Genomic DNA, 16,818 nt, shown 5'->3' on the forward strand with positions numbered 1-16,818 from the left:
TTTTTTTGAATCTCTAACCCTAAGTACAAGCAATAGTAATAGTAATGTTGTCTGAGCAAACACTACTAGTTAGGTTTGGTAAGTGTGTGTGTGTGTGTGTGTGTGTGTAGAGACAGAGAATAGAGTTCTACTAGCCTCCATTTCCCTGTCCCTCTCTCTCTCTCTCTCTTCACAGCAGGCCAGCAAGCAGCTCTGGGAGGCTGTCCATCTCTCTGCTTTAACTCTGTCACAGAGCTGGAAGTGTAGAAATGGCTGTGTCACATCCAAATAGTCTCAGGGGGCCCCATCCCACAATTCTGTCCTGCTGGTGTGAAATGGAAATGAGCCTGAGTACAGTGCATGCTGGGTAGTGCCTATCTCCAGCTACTGTGAGCACTCTAAAGGAACAGAAACTGCTCTCCTCGATATAGTTTAGAAATATAAAAATAAATGTTGTTTTCTTCATTTTACATTTAACACATTCATATGAAACTTTCTTGGTTTAATCAGGCAAAAATCTATATTCTATACTGGTATTTAAAAAATATGATGAGCTTCTAGTTTTGAATAAACCTAAAATCAAAAAAAGACCCTTTTGTTAAAAGTGAAGTGTATCACTTTTTCAATGTTAAATCATATATTTTTGTATTATTATTATTTTTTGCTTTTGGTGGTGTCAAAATGACACACTTTAGCTTTAATACTTGCTGCTGTCTAATTCAGAATGATTCATAGGTGCATGTTATTCTTAAAAGGATCATGACATGAGGAATCAAATTCCCCTTGATCTTTTGACATATAAGAGGTAATTGTACTATAAAAACATACTGCAAGTTTAAGAACTGAAAACTTCCTCCTTAATAGAAAAAGAGCATTTATTTAAACCAAGCTGCAAAAATGGCACGTTTGGAATTCGTGGAACTTGTGACATCACAAGGACCAAATACATTTGCAAATTTTTCTGTCATTGCACCCTTGGCCCCACCCACTGGTGCTCAGTCAGTCACAATGGTGAAGAGGAGGCCTGTCATGGGAGATTCATCCAAAGTGGACACCTTCATGTGCCTGTCTGGATTTAAATGTTTTTCTACATAAACGTGCACTAGACGAACATCTTTGACCTTTATCATATATCTGCTTTTTAAAAAGACACAATGTCAAGTTATAACTCTAAAAAGGATCCCCCATTGTATTTCATTCAGCTGCGCTGTCTTGCTGTTGTGCAGTTTGGAAGACGTCCTGGGATGTTTTTGCACCCATCTGTGCTAAATTTAATTGTTAGTCTTTTGTAAACATGCACTCGATGGACGCCTTTGATCGTTTTGATGCGTTTTTGGCGATGTGTGTCATGTTTTAAAAGTGGCAAAAAACTCATTCTGCTACTGCCACTGACTGGGAGAAGCACATGCAGTCCTGTGTGTAAAAAAACTGGTAAAATGTGAAGACCAGTGTCTCTGCTTTGGCCTGTTGAAGCCGTTTGAAGCACCCGACATCACTGTGGATTGCATAGTGTTTGTGTATTCAGAAGATTTCAGTGAGAATTGCTTGTGAAACAGTCACAATATGATTCAAGCTTTGCAAAGGAACTGTTATTGAAAGATGGGGCAGTTAAAATTGGACTATTGGACGAAAAACTGTAAGTAACCAATTTAATTCATGAATATTTCATATGACATGACTGTTTGATAATATATGCTGTGCTTGAGCATCGATGTTTGATACATTCAGATGAAATGTGTTGGGTGTACATTATGTGTAAACCCTGAAATGTAGTTTTAATGTTGTGTGGAGTTGGTTCATTTTCTTCGGATTGCATTTCAAATATGCCTGTATTGGAAGGGCTGCATGATATTAGCCAATCACAACAGTGACCATTTACTTTGAAGACTTAAAGGGCCAGGCAGCTTAAAACTGAGCATTTTAGAGGTCCAGAGACAGGGTGGAAAATTATTATATATGAATAAATTATTACTGTTTGGTGCAAAACAACATTACTAACATTCTAAGCGGACCTCAGGGAAGATTAGGTAAAAAAAAAAAAAAAAAAAAAAAGTGCACCTTTAAGAAAAAAAAAAAATGTCTCCATAGTCTTTCTTAAAAATATATGCTCTGCCTCTAAAACAACTTTTCTTTTTTTGGCTGATGTCATAAGGCTATTTTTCAACCCCTCTCACCACTTTTCTCAATCCAATCAATTCCCAATGGATAAAATTAAATTCTGTCCTAATCATTTTCCTCGTTGAACATACAGTTTCACTTAAGCAATAAGGTATGCACCTCTAGTGCCATCATAAACAAATATTAAGGATCCAAATTTTCATTACTACGTTATTAAGAAAATTAAGTGCCCTTCTTCTGCCAGAACACTAATTTCCAAACTTTTGCTAAGTTTGTACCCTTTTTTAAGATCTGTTCACATTTTTGTACCCCTGTGGATGTTTTATTTTTTTTTATTTTATTTTTTATTTTTTTTGCATAGTCAGCAGACCTTACGACACTTTGGGAATCACCATGCTAGAAGAATAACATGCAACAAAAATAACAATCCTCTATAGATCAGCATCCCGGACCGGAATTAACCATTTTATAATTGGATAAACATCACATTACAGAAGTTTAATGGGTTGCGAACGGCATTTCACGTTGACTTAAATACAAAAATATTAATTTGTTAAAGAAAGCAAGTACACAAAGCTACAAACACGGTAGAGCCACATTAGGAAAAGAAAGGGGGAAAAAAACATAAACAAATCAAGTCCATTTCACAGAAGAATGACTCTGTAAACTGAGAGGTCCAAGCTTGATGAACAGAAAACGACAGAATATCTCATTATCCAACCATGAGACCTGGAACCCTTTTGCACACAAAACCCTAATTTAAAGAGAGTTACGCATTACCATGCTACCTATTAAAGACTCATAAGAGTGTGTGTACGTGTGTTTTTTGTGTGTGCGTGTGAGGTTCGTGACCCCTAACCTTTCTGTTCTTGATAAAAATGCAGCAGTTGATTAATCCTAGTCGCTAATTAGCAGAGAGACATATAAAGCCAGGCAGAAGATACCGAGAGAGAAAGTGACAATAGTGTGCAAGGGGGTGATGGGACACATCACACTTCATCTGTGTTACCAGGGAGCTTTATCCAACATTTCTCATTAAATTTAAAACCTCCATCTGAGATGTACTGTTAATGTGTGTGCATGTTTATAAGCACAAATGGGTCGGCTTCCCTGTACGATTTCTTTTGTTTTAACAGCGGTTAAAGAGTTGAGACATGCTAATGCACCACGTGGTTTTATACTAGCAGTCATCAGATTTAGTTCATTCAAATTTGCCCACTTAATCTGCCCACGCCGAGGTGAGAAGGCGCGTTCAAGAATAGACTGATGTGCGGAGAAAGTTTTGCAAGAAAAAGTTAAAGAATTTGAAAGCTTGCTGTAGTGGGTGGAGGACTTGCAGGTCAACAACAATCATTCCTTATTCTTATGGGATAAAAGTGCAGAAAATCTCATGTTCCAGCCATGATAAAGGAAGACCAGAGTTTGCATTATAAAAATAATTATCAAACCAGGTTGTGAGTTTTCCGTCATTCTCTATTTTTATCATTCGCCATTGTTTTTTCCCAATAAATTACATAGATGCATGCCATTCCATTTCTCTATGTAGATTTTGCCTTGATATACCCAATATTAACATTTTCAGTAATTAAACATGACAATGCATGTGTGCACCACCCATTAAACCATTTAACCAAACTTAGACCTATATAATTTTAGATTTTACGTCTGTGACGTCTTTGACGTCTTTGACTTGAAAAAACAGATAATAATGGAATTGATGGAGTTAATAAAGATTAAAAGAACTGTCAGTTTAGTGAAACTGATAAGTTATATTTATTAGTTCCATCATGAAAACATTTGATTTGCAAAGTCAAAAGTTTAAATAATTGCATCTTTAACAAACTTAAAGTTACCCTGTGATTGTTCGGTACAATATCATAACACTCGGTATATTTAATGTGACGACACACTCTGTTTTCACAGGGGTGCTTTAAAACTTTTATTTCTCCCCTTTTCTTTAATTCTAATTTTAATCCTTTACAGTGGGAGTGTTTCTAAAGTAGGGCAATGCAACAGACATGACACCATTTTTTTTTTTTTTTTCATCTGTCTAAATGACAGACAGGATTTTGATTATCTGTCAATAGTTGGATTTCCATACACATTTTTATTTTGGGATATTTTTATTTTTATTGGGCAAATTTTGGGATATCGCTTAAAAATGCTGGATAGAAAAACAAAGATGTGAATAAAATCTCAGAAATGCGCATACAAATAAAAAAAAAACCTGTTACTTGAGGTTGATATTTTTTTATTTATTTGATTAGAAGGTATGCCCATAAACTACAATAGAAACACATTTACTGAATATATTCCTATAGAATTTATATAGGAATACAGATGTGCAATCAAAAATGTCATGTGACTTTGCCTCATCAAAAAGTAAAAACATAATCGCTCAGAGAATATCATCAATATCATCGTATGGCATCTGAAATGATGCTCTGGTTATTCTGAAATGCCGAAGCTAAAGCCTGTCATCAAAATTATTTTAATCAATTTCCCTGTAAGTGAAACACATTGGGAAACAAAGCATTATTCAAAAATTGTTTTTGCGATTTTCCAATTTTTCACATAAATTAAATTAGTAACTTGGATGTAAACATAGCAAATGTTTTGTTTTTAAAATGTGGTTAAACAGAAAGTTTGTAATTAATGCAACTTCTGAGGAACATCAACTGTTAGTTGAGTTTTTTAGTCAACGGTTGCTGATTGGCCAAAGCGCAAGCAAATTGGTGCTTTTGGATGTTAATCAGGTTAGCTCCAATTACAGGTGTGATTTAAACAGGCTTGACCAGTCAGAGTTAATTGGGCTCATTTGCCTCTAGATTTTCTGCCTCAACCCTGGAGATAGTCTACGGGCCATTCTCTCATTCCATAATTAGTCAGAAACCAACCAAAAATGTATCAATCAGATACCTAACGGTCCAGTAATTGGTGCGATGCATTAAAAATGTCCCTCATCACTCCCAAAAAAATGGATGTAGGGCTATGGGTCACGTGAAAGTCCCGTTTGAAAAAAAAAAAAAAAAACATTGAGAAAGTAGCAAGAAAACAACACATTTTCATATGTAATATAGTTCATTAATCCTAATTAACGGTCACACAGCTCACGTACACCAGCTTTGTTAGGCAGTTCTCCCCTTGCCTGGTGTGCTAGCAAGCTAATTGGCGATTCTGTGCACAAACGTTCCCTTCGAAGAGACTCAGAAGCGTGAAGATTCTCATATTCATAGACAATCTGGTAAGCATCTTAAATTCTATCAATAGCACAGCATGGTAATGTTGTGAAAGGGGGGTGGCCCAAGAAAAAAAGGAAGTGCAGGATATTAAAAAAAAATAGAAATCCCCTGTGTTTAAGGCGGGTGACAGTGGTGTAGCGACTGTTCATTCATATTGACATTAAGAACTTCTTTATCTCTTTTCCCCAAAGAAAAACCCCCTTACAATCTTTCCCACTGAGCACACAATAAAGAATAATATGATTTCTGTTTACTGAGATATCAGGTGGTATTTCAGCATATGCTGGCGGGCAATAGATGCAACAGTATATTACAGCCCAATCTGGCATCTACAAATGTCAAGTGTAAAGCGGGTCTCGGGGGAGACGTGGGCAGGGGGCGCCGTTCACATGCAGAAAAATATTACTCGAGCTACGAAATTTGTACAACTTGGAAGCAGAATTCCTACAATATGTGAACGTCAGTCGTTTGAGTTTTCTTTTCGGAAGAGTATAAATGTTCTTAGAATGTGATCTTTAAAGGGATAGTTCAAATAAAATGAAAATTCTCTCATTATTTATTTACCCTCATGCCATCCCAGATGTATATGACTTTCTTCTGCAGAACACCAATGAAGATTTTTAAAATAATATTTCAGCCCTGTAGGTCCTTACAATACAAGTAAATGGTGACCAGATCTTTTAAGCTCTAAAAATCATCCATCTGACTCCAGTGGTTAAATCTATGTCTTCAGAAGCATTATATAAGGTGTGGGTGAGAAACGGATCAATTCATTCCTTTTTAACTATAAATCTCTGCTTTCCCTTCCACATTGTGAAAGTGGAGAATTATTGTAAAAATGAATGATATATTGATCTGTTTCGTACCCAAAGTGATAGCATCGCTTCAGAAGATATATATTAAACAAGTGGAGTCATATGGATTACATTTATGCTGCCTTTATGTAATTTTTGGAGCATCAAAGTTCTGGCCACCATTTACTTGTATTGTAAGGACCTACAGAGCTGAAATATTATTTTGAAAATCTTCATTTGTGTTTGGCAGAAGAAAGAAAGTAATACACATCTGGGATGGCATGAAAGTGAGTAAATGATTATATAGTTTTCATTTTTGGATGAAATAACCCATTAAATGGAAAGTTCACCCAAAAATGAAAATTATGTAATCACTTACTCACCCTTATCCCATTTTCATGTTAGACAGAAAGTTAGCCTGAGACACCATTCACTTTAATTGCATCTTTTTTTTTTTTTTTTTACTCCATACAATGAGAGTGAATGGTGACTGAGGCTGTCAGTCCCTAACATTCTGCCAAACATCTCCTTTTGTGTTCCACAGAAAACAAAACAATCATATGGCTTACGAAAGACATGAGGGTGAGTAAACAATGACAGAGTTTTCATTTTTGTGTGAACTATTCTTTTAATGTCCAGTTGGTACCTCAACGCTGGCAGTTCCCAGGTAAACCACAAAGGCACAATTTCCAGCTATTCAAAACAGTGAGGTTCCACTGTAACGATTTTCCCCATCACTACCTATCCCCTCCCTATGCCATTTGTCTCTTGAAATAAAAAGCTGACCTTTTCCGAGGGGCCGGTGTGCAGTTTATAAAAGGAGAAATGAAGGCAGTGACAGGCATCTATAAAACCGCAACAGCTACATCACTCACTCACACATCAGAGCAAGAGAAACATCATTTACACACTTCACATGCTGTCCCTCACTGTCTGAAATCAACCGAGTGCCGAGGACCACAGGTCGGAATAAACAATTTTATCCAATCTTCCCCGCTCCTGGCTCCTGTCAGTAACATATGGAACTCCGCTGCACTGCTATAGCAATGTCTATCAAAAGTTTGAGCACCATTTCTTTCATTCTGTGTGTTTTTTTTTTTTTTAGCACTTATTTTTATTTTTTTAACATCTCTTGCTCTGCTAATAATTGCAATAAAGCCAACACTGAATAAACATATGTTCTTGATTAATATTGATGTTGCTAATAAAAGGGAATTAAATGTAAATTATAATATTGCTGTCATGTTTTTTTACATACATGGAATAGTATTTTATCTATTTTAAATACATGTTCATTTCAGTTCCTATGACAACATTCATAATCACACATAAATAGCTTTAAGCACAAAATAAAAGCAAGGTGAGAATAATATCTGTCACAATGTCATCTCACCTTTCTCTCGACACATTCATCTGTTCAATGTTCTTTAATTACTTTTAGAGTTAATGAACCATGTACTATAAGTGTCATCTGAGACACTGGGGGAAACACATAATTCATATAAATCTAAGATGTAACAAAAACAATCCTGCAGCAGAATTTATCACGTAGGAAAGAAAAATCACAAAAGAGATCTCTTTAATATCTTCAATTGTTTCTCCAAGACAGCAAAATAGTAAATGGAGACTTTTGCTTTTTCCTGCATCTTCACGTGTCTTCTCTATTTTCAGATGAGACCTCAACAACGTCACAAACTAAGCTCGGATTTGTTAAGACACCAAAATTGAGAGATTTGAATATAAAGTCAAACAGTTCTCATTAAAGACCAAGTTATCTGAACTATACCGTCCATATACAGTATATATATATACACATACACACACACACACACACATATATATATATATATATATATACACACACACTGTATTTGTAATAAATCACCACGTCAACAATTATTTAATCTGGTTTTATTTGTTTTTATATTTTAAGGATTTGAAATGAAACGTCTAAGACAAAGTTGAAACTCCACTGAACATAATCGCAGTCAACTCCATTATGTTTCTGGAGCAATGAGAGAAAATCTGAGGGTGTTTCTATTATATTTTTTAAATATATAAAATAAGAACAGTTCACCCACAAATAAAAAATCCGGTCATCATTTAGTCACCCTCAAGTTGCTCTAAACCAAGTCACTTTCTAGCAAGTCACGCCACTACCTGCCATCTTTAGAACGCTCTTGGGAAGCTTTTTACAGCCATGACAGTGCAGCTTCTTTCTATTTGAATGGGGGAACACCAAAGACTCAAAAACAGTTGCTCAAGATTACGAACAAAGAAGATATTTCAAATCAGCAGTAAAATCTGACAACACTGGTAACATAAATTGGTCTTTAACTCAGATAACAACAAAAAAAAAAGCTTGTATAGCTAATAATGCGCATGCGCGTTCTCGAGTTGATTGACAGGCGATGTCTGTATTTAAAAGGTGATTGGATCGTTTACCTGTAATGCGGAACTTCCTTTCTACATCCTTTGAGTTTGGAGTTCCAATTTCTCCCATTAATTTTAATAGAAGTGGCCCGTCTCTGCTAAATAGTCTCTGTCCAAACCCATATGACTTTCTTCTGTGGAACACAAATGTTGAATTAAAAAAAAATATCCTAGTCACTCTATCTATCTAATGAAAAGGTATCATAAAAAAGGTCCAAAAGACTAGTTCACTAAATTCAAAGTATTCTGAAACCATTAATATTCTGGCAGGATATGCCAGGAGTGGCCATAACACTCTTAAAAAAAAATCAGTTTTTGTGTTGAAGAATGAAAGTTTGGAATGACACGTGGGTGAGTAAATGATGACAGAATTTTCATTTTTGTGGGAACTATCCCTTAAAATATAAATGAAAAATCACTGCAGTTATATATTTGTTTGTGTTATTTTGTGACATCTCTCTGATCAATAACCTTGTCCAATGAGAAGGTTTTGGTGTGGGGCGAAACCCCAACCCAGCTCAAAGGCCCGGCGGATCATGGCGGCACTGTCGGTGGGTGGAGAGCTGGCCAGTCCAAACCGGTCTGGGAACGTAATCCCAGATATCTTCATGCTGATGTCCTCCATGTCAGTGTGTGAATAGAACAGAGGCAGCTTGGGATGGCAGCTGACCGTTTGCCCAAGGACAGACTGTAACAGCAGACAACGCCAGTGCATGTGTAAGACTTTGTCAAAAGCGATTTTCTACTTTGAGAAAGTAAAATTGACTGCAATCACATGAACAAAGCTTTGAATCTCTGGAGATGGCTTATGGTCTATCTGAATGAATGATTCTCAAGGTTACTCTGCTATTGCGATCTGACACACATGGCACGTTTAAGGCAGCAATGGAGCAGATTTACTGGCTTGTGTTTGGGTTTTCTTCTGGCATTTTTATGTCCAAGGGGTTGATATTTGTTTTTTGTTTTTTTGTTGTTGTTTTTGTTTTTTTTATCACACTAAAGATTAGAAACATTTTTGCCATGTCTTTATCATTTATGTTAGGGTTAGGTTAGGGCTACTTTTCAAATGTTTTTCATTTATAGGTTTTATTGTTTTACCATTGTTTACTTTCAATTTTAAAATATTAAAATCCATTATACAAATATAACATTTTTAAAACTACTATTATCCAAAGAAAGCATTTCAATATTTATTGTGTGAAATTATTTGACAAATTAACACAAATTACGATGCATAGTTATGGTGTCATTTCCATCACGACCAACAATTTTGCCCATAATAAAGTTTAATCAAAAGTTAGCATCTTTGTTATCTAACAAAGACAACAGTGTCAGTGAAGAGCATGCTTGAGATAAAATATGAGACATGTAATGTGTGTAGAAAACAAATAAATATCAAGGTAAATATTAGAAAAATGGGTGTTTCTTCAACTTCTAGCACTGTGGACTTCTAAAAGTGAAGCCTTGTTAAAAAACACTGACTATTTTTATTTTATGTAATTATTTATTTAATTACTACTTACACTGTCCAACAGCGTATGCATACGCATCACAGGAGATTTGTGTCACTTTTGGCACTTTTTCTGAAAAAAGAAAAAAGAAAATTCCCACCACAGTGTCATTTCCATCACATCTCAATTTCTGTATGGTGTTTAATAGAATTCCATGATGGATACATTTTGAATGTTTTTAACTAAAATGGCTGCAAGACTTCTTTTTTTGCTTAGGTTGATTCATAGCTAACATTTTATGAATCCTAAATACACACAGTTATAATACTTAAACACTTTTGCATAATTTTGCAAAATTACAGCTTGATTGGAAAGTGATATTTACCTTGAAATTTCTTTGTTTTCTTCAAGCATCAGTTGTCTCGTATTTAATCTCAAGCAAGCTCTTCACTGACACGTTTTTCGACTTGGTTAAGTATACTTACATTTGAAAAACATTATTAGGGTCAAAATTCTTTGGTGTGGTGGAAATAATGGCAAAACTGTGGGACAGTGGCAATTAAAATAATAATAATGATAATAAAAATAAGTTTCACACAATTAATATTGAAATGGTTTGTTTATTTCACTCTTTGTTTAGATTATAATAGCTTCAAACATGTAATAAGTTGCATTTTTGTAATGGATTTTCATAGTTTAATATTGAAAGACTGGTCCTGAAAAAAGGCAAAAACTGTAAAATATGTACATAGAGTAAAATGCATATGAAAAGTACCAAAAACAAATTTTAAATGCCTGGTAAAAAGATTCAAAGTCAGTTTTAATGTGGCCTTTATATAACAAAAAGAAAAAAGTTCAGTAAAAATCAACCCCCTATACAAATTGCCCGTAGTTGAAGAAACAAGCATATTTCTAATGTGCATCATTTCTTATTAACCTGTAATTTTGTCATATTATTGTATGCAAAATTTGATTTATTTATTTTATTTTTTTATATAGTGTGCATTTAGAATAAATACAATGTGTGCGATTAAATTAGCCTTAGCAAGATGAAGTCCACTATTTAATTCCAAAAATGCATAAAATATAATTGCCATCACAGAATGCTGTCAACACAACATCATTTAAGATCGTGTGGAAATGACACTGTGGTGGAAATGTTCATGACTTTCAGAAAAAAAATGACAACTTTTCTCTGATGCATATCCATCTACTGTTGGACATTGTTAGTAGACAAATAAACTAGTGAGAGTGTCAAAAGTCTGTTTAAATGGAGTTTATTTTCTAAACGTCCACAAGGCCAAAACTGCCCATAGAAGAAACACTGTTTGCATGAAACCCTGCCGCATTGTTTGTCTTTTTACATCGTGGCACAAATGCGGCAAATAGCAGTCAAACACCAGCTCTCTCTCTAATGAGCCTAACGTTTATCAAACACGTATGATTGCCCTTGTGGTGATGTCACAGTCGCATAATAAACGAAGGGGTGTCAAGTAAAGAGAGGACGAATGCAGGAACATGACAGCATAAATCCTCCACAGAGAGGACTCATCATTGTGTTAGAGCAAGAGAGAGAGAAAGTGAGAGAAACAACTGAGAAAAACAACAAACGCCAAGGGACATTCTTGAAATCACTTGGGTCCTGACGAATGTGTTGTAGTTGTTAAACGTTTTGAACAGCAGATAGATCTTTAAAAGATGATGCGGTATTGATTTTTTAGTTTTTTTCTAAAGCACTTTAAGCAATTAGCATCTAAAATTTAAAGACAAAGTTAAGCCAAAAAATTAAAAATTGTGGCATCATTTTCTCACCCTCATGTTGTTCCAAACCTGTATGACTTTCTGTCTTATATCTAAAAAAACTGAGTCAAAAACGGAGATCACAAAAGGACATAGGCAGAATGTTCACTTTTACTTTCATTATATGGCAAAAAGATGCAATAAAATGCAAGAAATATCAGATACCCCCCCAAATAATTTTAAAACGGCACGATATCATCATGTTGCTAAGAAACATTTCTCATAATTTATACCTCTGCAATAAATTGAATGGCATTTACACTAATATTATCCATATAATATTATTATAGCTGGCCAGATCCAGCTCCGTTCCTGCTTGGTGTCGGACTCTACTGCTGATGATGTCAAACTACAGCCGGTGCTAGCCAGACATCACTTCAGTCTTTTACGATGGACTTCAGAGGATGAACTGATGCCAACTCCAACTGTAAGACATCGGATACTTCATATGCCACTGCCTGAACGTTGGATTTAGGATGGACCTCACCGAACCTCACCAAAATGACCTGCTGGTTGAACTGCGATGCACCTCATTGATCTCTACCTGCATCACCTTTGTCTATTATGTACTACACTCTTGAAATGGAATACATAGACTATCATTTAATTGCTAACAAAAGCCTTCATCAGCTAACTAACAAAGGACAATGCATCAATGTAAACTTCTGCAGTTAATCCAGGATGGACTTCAAAGACATTAGTCATTAATCTTACAGATCATAAAAAATCATTTTTTAAACACTGGCCCTTAATACTTACTTAGTTTACAAATTTTAAACCATGACCTGCACTGCACATAAATAACTAATATTGGCATTATATTCATGCTGGTTAGCCAGAGGGGAACTGGCCCCCACAGTGAGCCTGGTTTGTCCCAATATTTTTTTTTTTTTTTTCTCCATTAACCAACATTTATGGAGTTTTGTGTTCCTTGCCACAGTCACCTTCAGCTTGCTCACTGGGGTTCTAAATACAATTATTATTTAATTATTAAATTTCTATACACAATTTACAATCATATTTAATCAAACTACACAATGATGACTAAGACTTTATAGATATTACAGTTTCATTTTCTGTTAAAGCATGATTTTTTGTAAATCTGCTTTGAAACTATGTGTGTTGTGAAAAAAAATGAAAAATGACGACTAATTTCAGTACCATACTACAACGTGGTGCTATTAGCTACATTTTACGGATGTGACATTTTTTAGATGAAATCGATGACAATTTGACAATGAATCAAATTTAAATCTTGATATGGCCAAGTGTGATCATTAAACAGCGAAAGGATTTAATTAAATAATATGCAGTCTACACGTGCTGCACGCTTTAGAATAAACGAGAGGTGCTGCCCTGCTCTCTGTCATACTTAACACAAACAGATCACAAGTGATACACATAATGCGGTGTGTTTAGTGTATGAGCGGCTGTGAAGATTCACACAAACTCAGCCGGTGCTGCTCTGAGATAGTGATTTTTTTTTGTTTTGTTTTGTTTTTTGAACGAATCTTTTCAGTGAACGAATCGTTCTCGTTCACCTATATACACTGGCTCATATATTTCGTTCACTGACATCTCACTCTTTCGAAGCCAATGGACTCTGCTGCTTTTCAGGCTTGTAAAGACTGACTATAGCACAAGCAAACAGTATTCAAGTGCACACTGTGAAGAAGCATATCACTGGTTCAACCCAGTGAACAAATACGCCCCTTCACTGAACTAGTCAGTCATTTGAGTCTGAATGAGATGAGAAGTGGTTCGTGAATAAACTGAATATATTAATAAACTCGTTCACAAATGACTCGTGAACGAAGATCTGCTGAACGACTGAATGAGATGAGGCTTGTCATTCGTTCAGTTCGGCATGCGTGTCAGTTGCGTTAAACAAGGAGAGACAGGGGTGAAATTCAATTAAGAAAACTTTAGTGGTAGACACAAAACATAATCCCCAACTTATGAATGTGTAAAAATGACTGAAGACGTACAGTAATGACATGAATTACGGATTGAAATGTTGTGCTTTGATGCACATTGTAAGATATTTAGGATTTTCTTAAATTTTTTCTTTGTCTTGGTAATAATCAAGCCCAGCATTTGACAAAACGGTGATAATGGTTACGGTGTTTGAACTGAATTTTTTTTAAAGTGTCTTCATACTTTTGTAGACATGCAAATTCCATTTGTCTTTGTTGCAATTTTAAAGACTGACTTTAGCATGAGCCAATAGCTTTCGAGAGTGGGCTGTGAAGGAGTATATCATTGTTGGACCAACTGAACGAATACACCCCCTTCACTGAGTCGGTCATTCCATTGGTAACGTGAATGAACTGAATGTATTGGTAAACTCGTTCACGACCGACATGAATGAATCAGTCATCATGAATGATGATCTGACTGGGAGGAGGAGGTGCATGTCTTTCATTTATATCGTCAATGTCATTCAACAAGAAAAGGGTCCAGAGGAATTATAAATAAAAGTGAGTGATGACCACACATTACAATGAAATACAGACGTTATTGAAACTTGTAATTAGTTTTAAGCTAGTATTGTTATCCTTTTTTTATATATATATAGCTTGATAAAATGTCAAGCTCAGCAGTTCACAGTATGATAGATATCCTTTGTTGTCTTTTGTGGGGAAAAGCTTATGATGCTTTAACACTCTGCAGTGCTGAAGTCTCTTAGTAGGATAATTAGACTTGTTGACTGCTTTCGGTTCAATGCAATTACTAAAATGTTCATCTGCAGACACAAAGGCGTAACTTGAAAATCTGGTCAGTGAAACAAAGTTCCATCAAAATAAAAGCTCTGTTTAACTGGGTGCATGAAATTGAAGACATTATGACAGAAAAACTTTTTTTGAAACACAAGATTAATAAATGCAGGAAAATTGTATTATACATTGTTAGTGATATCTAATGCAAACCTTATTGTAAAATGTGACCCAGTAATTATCAAATTGCAGTTTCCATGATTTTGGTTTATTTGTACTTCTAGAAAAAAGTTGAAAGGAGATCAAAATAAGGCGATAAAATGGTGACTTGTCACAGCAACTAAAATACACATATTCCCTTATGCATACATGTACATTTTAACCTAACATCTTCATGTTGGGGACAAAAAAGCTATTGGACACGTTATTAGTTATCTACCGAACTATACAGTATAGTGCTTCTTTTTTTTTTTTAAATCTGCTCAATACGTTTGCAGAGGTTCTATGGATGTTTTAAAGTTATGAAAATTTTCACACCGGGGGGCCCATTTTCATGATTTCACCTAGGGCCCACAAACCCACGAGAATTCACACTAGATCAGTAAAAGAAGCCGTTTTAACCACTCAGTGATTAATTAAATTTTTTAATTTGTCTTGTTTAGATACTTAATTCATGATGCTAATGCGCTAACATGCTATACGCGGCCATAATAAGCACTAGTTTCTGTTATTGTAATTTATGTTGACACTGATACTACTGCAAAAAGATGTTATGTAATATGTTAATATTCAGAATACAGACAAAAGTATGGTGACATATCTTAATTTAGACAAATGTGTGAATGGCTTTCGCTGTAGATGGCACATGAGTAAATGGGCACTTGAGAGTTTTTGAGTAGATTTGATTTCTTTTTGTAGACTAATTAAACAAAACAAAACAAACCAAAAAAAAAATAATCACATAACATTGTTTTGGAAAATGTCTCTATGCGAACAGTCATACAGATGTTGGTAAATTTGCACCAGCTTGCTAATAATTGCACGCAGGTGTGTTCATATTGAATACTCACTGAAAAACTTAAAGTAGTAGGTGGAGCTTCAGGTCACATCTACCGATGACGTGGACCAATGGCAGTAAGATGGTGTTTAGCAGCCGGTGAGAATTTTTCTGAAAATTTCGCCCAGGCGAGCTGTTACGAACCAACGAAACGAATGCCAGATTTAGTTCTAAATTACTTCATACCCGTTTAGTCTTCGATTTCATATGAAGTATATCTGGTCCTTATGGATTACAATCTGCATTTGTGATGATATGCGGCTGAGTACAATCACAGATGAAAATAATGTTCAGATCAGCATGACGTCAGTTCTTCAGTAAATTAAGAAGCAATTGGTCACTTAAACATGAGATTCAGCCCCAGCAACAGAATGATTTTTTATAACAATTTTGATGTGCTTTTCCAGGTGCTGGGCCATTAACTCAGCAGGGAGTCCTGACGGCCAAGGGATAACGACCTTCTGCTGGCAGAAGCTAATGCACACTCCGTCTCTCACCTACTGGCAGTCAATTAAGTAAGTGAAGCTAATACCTGAAAATCTCTGGAAAAAATTGACTAGTGTGATGCCGGCTTAAGGTGTTCTGGGTGGTTGCTAGATGGCTGCTTACTCAACCTTGAATCGTCCTAGTCAAAAGAGCCCACCCTAAAATCTCTATGATATTCTAGTCACTAGATACGGCTTGGGTCCCTCTTTCAATGTAAATCTATGGCACATTTTTTACATTATTTTTACATTATTTTTAAATACATCACATTACAAAAGCTAAATATTTCGCGAATGTGTCCATGCTTTCTTTAAAATAATGTAAACATGTATGTACAGCCAACTTTTAGTCATATAGTCATGCATAACAAGCATTCTGTCTGTTTCATACCACATATATCTTCAGAATGACATAATGGATGATATGGCTCCTTAATTTCTTCCTTGATTTTGATAATTTTGTGTGTGCACTGCTTTATTAGGTTTAGCTGCATGAATAGCCCCGGATTTCTCTGCAGGGTCTCAGTATGTATGTGTTTGACAGGCGGGGGTCTCTTTAAGCCCCTCTAAGAAACCCAGCCTGATCTGGCTCAACAAACAGGACAAATTCTAAGTGCTCACTCTCTCTCTCTAACCTCCCCCCTTCACTCTCCGCAGTTACTTTGCTTGTAGCAAACTAATTAAGCTGAACAAGCTCGCATTGCCGGTGCCTCTGAGGTGAGATTTACGGAATAATCCAGTG

General features: G+C 35.6%; 1 pseudogene; it reads right to left on the reverse strand.

Moving 5' to 3' along the window:
• LOC127431694 (dihydropyrimidine dehydrogenase [NADP(+)]-like) overlaps positions 1–16,818 on the reverse strand; it is a 198,447-nt pseudogene that overhangs the window by 130,568 nt on the left and 51,061 nt on the right.

The sequence above is a fragment of the Myxocyprinus asiaticus genome, chromosome 41 (genome assembly GCF_019703515.2).
Source record: "Myxocyprinus asiaticus isolate MX2 ecotype Aquarium Trade chromosome 41, UBuf_Myxa_2, whole genome shotgun sequence".
NCBI classification, from domain to species: domain Eukaryota; kingdom Metazoa; phylum Chordata; class Actinopteri; order Cypriniformes; family Catostomidae; genus Myxocyprinus; species Myxocyprinus asiaticus.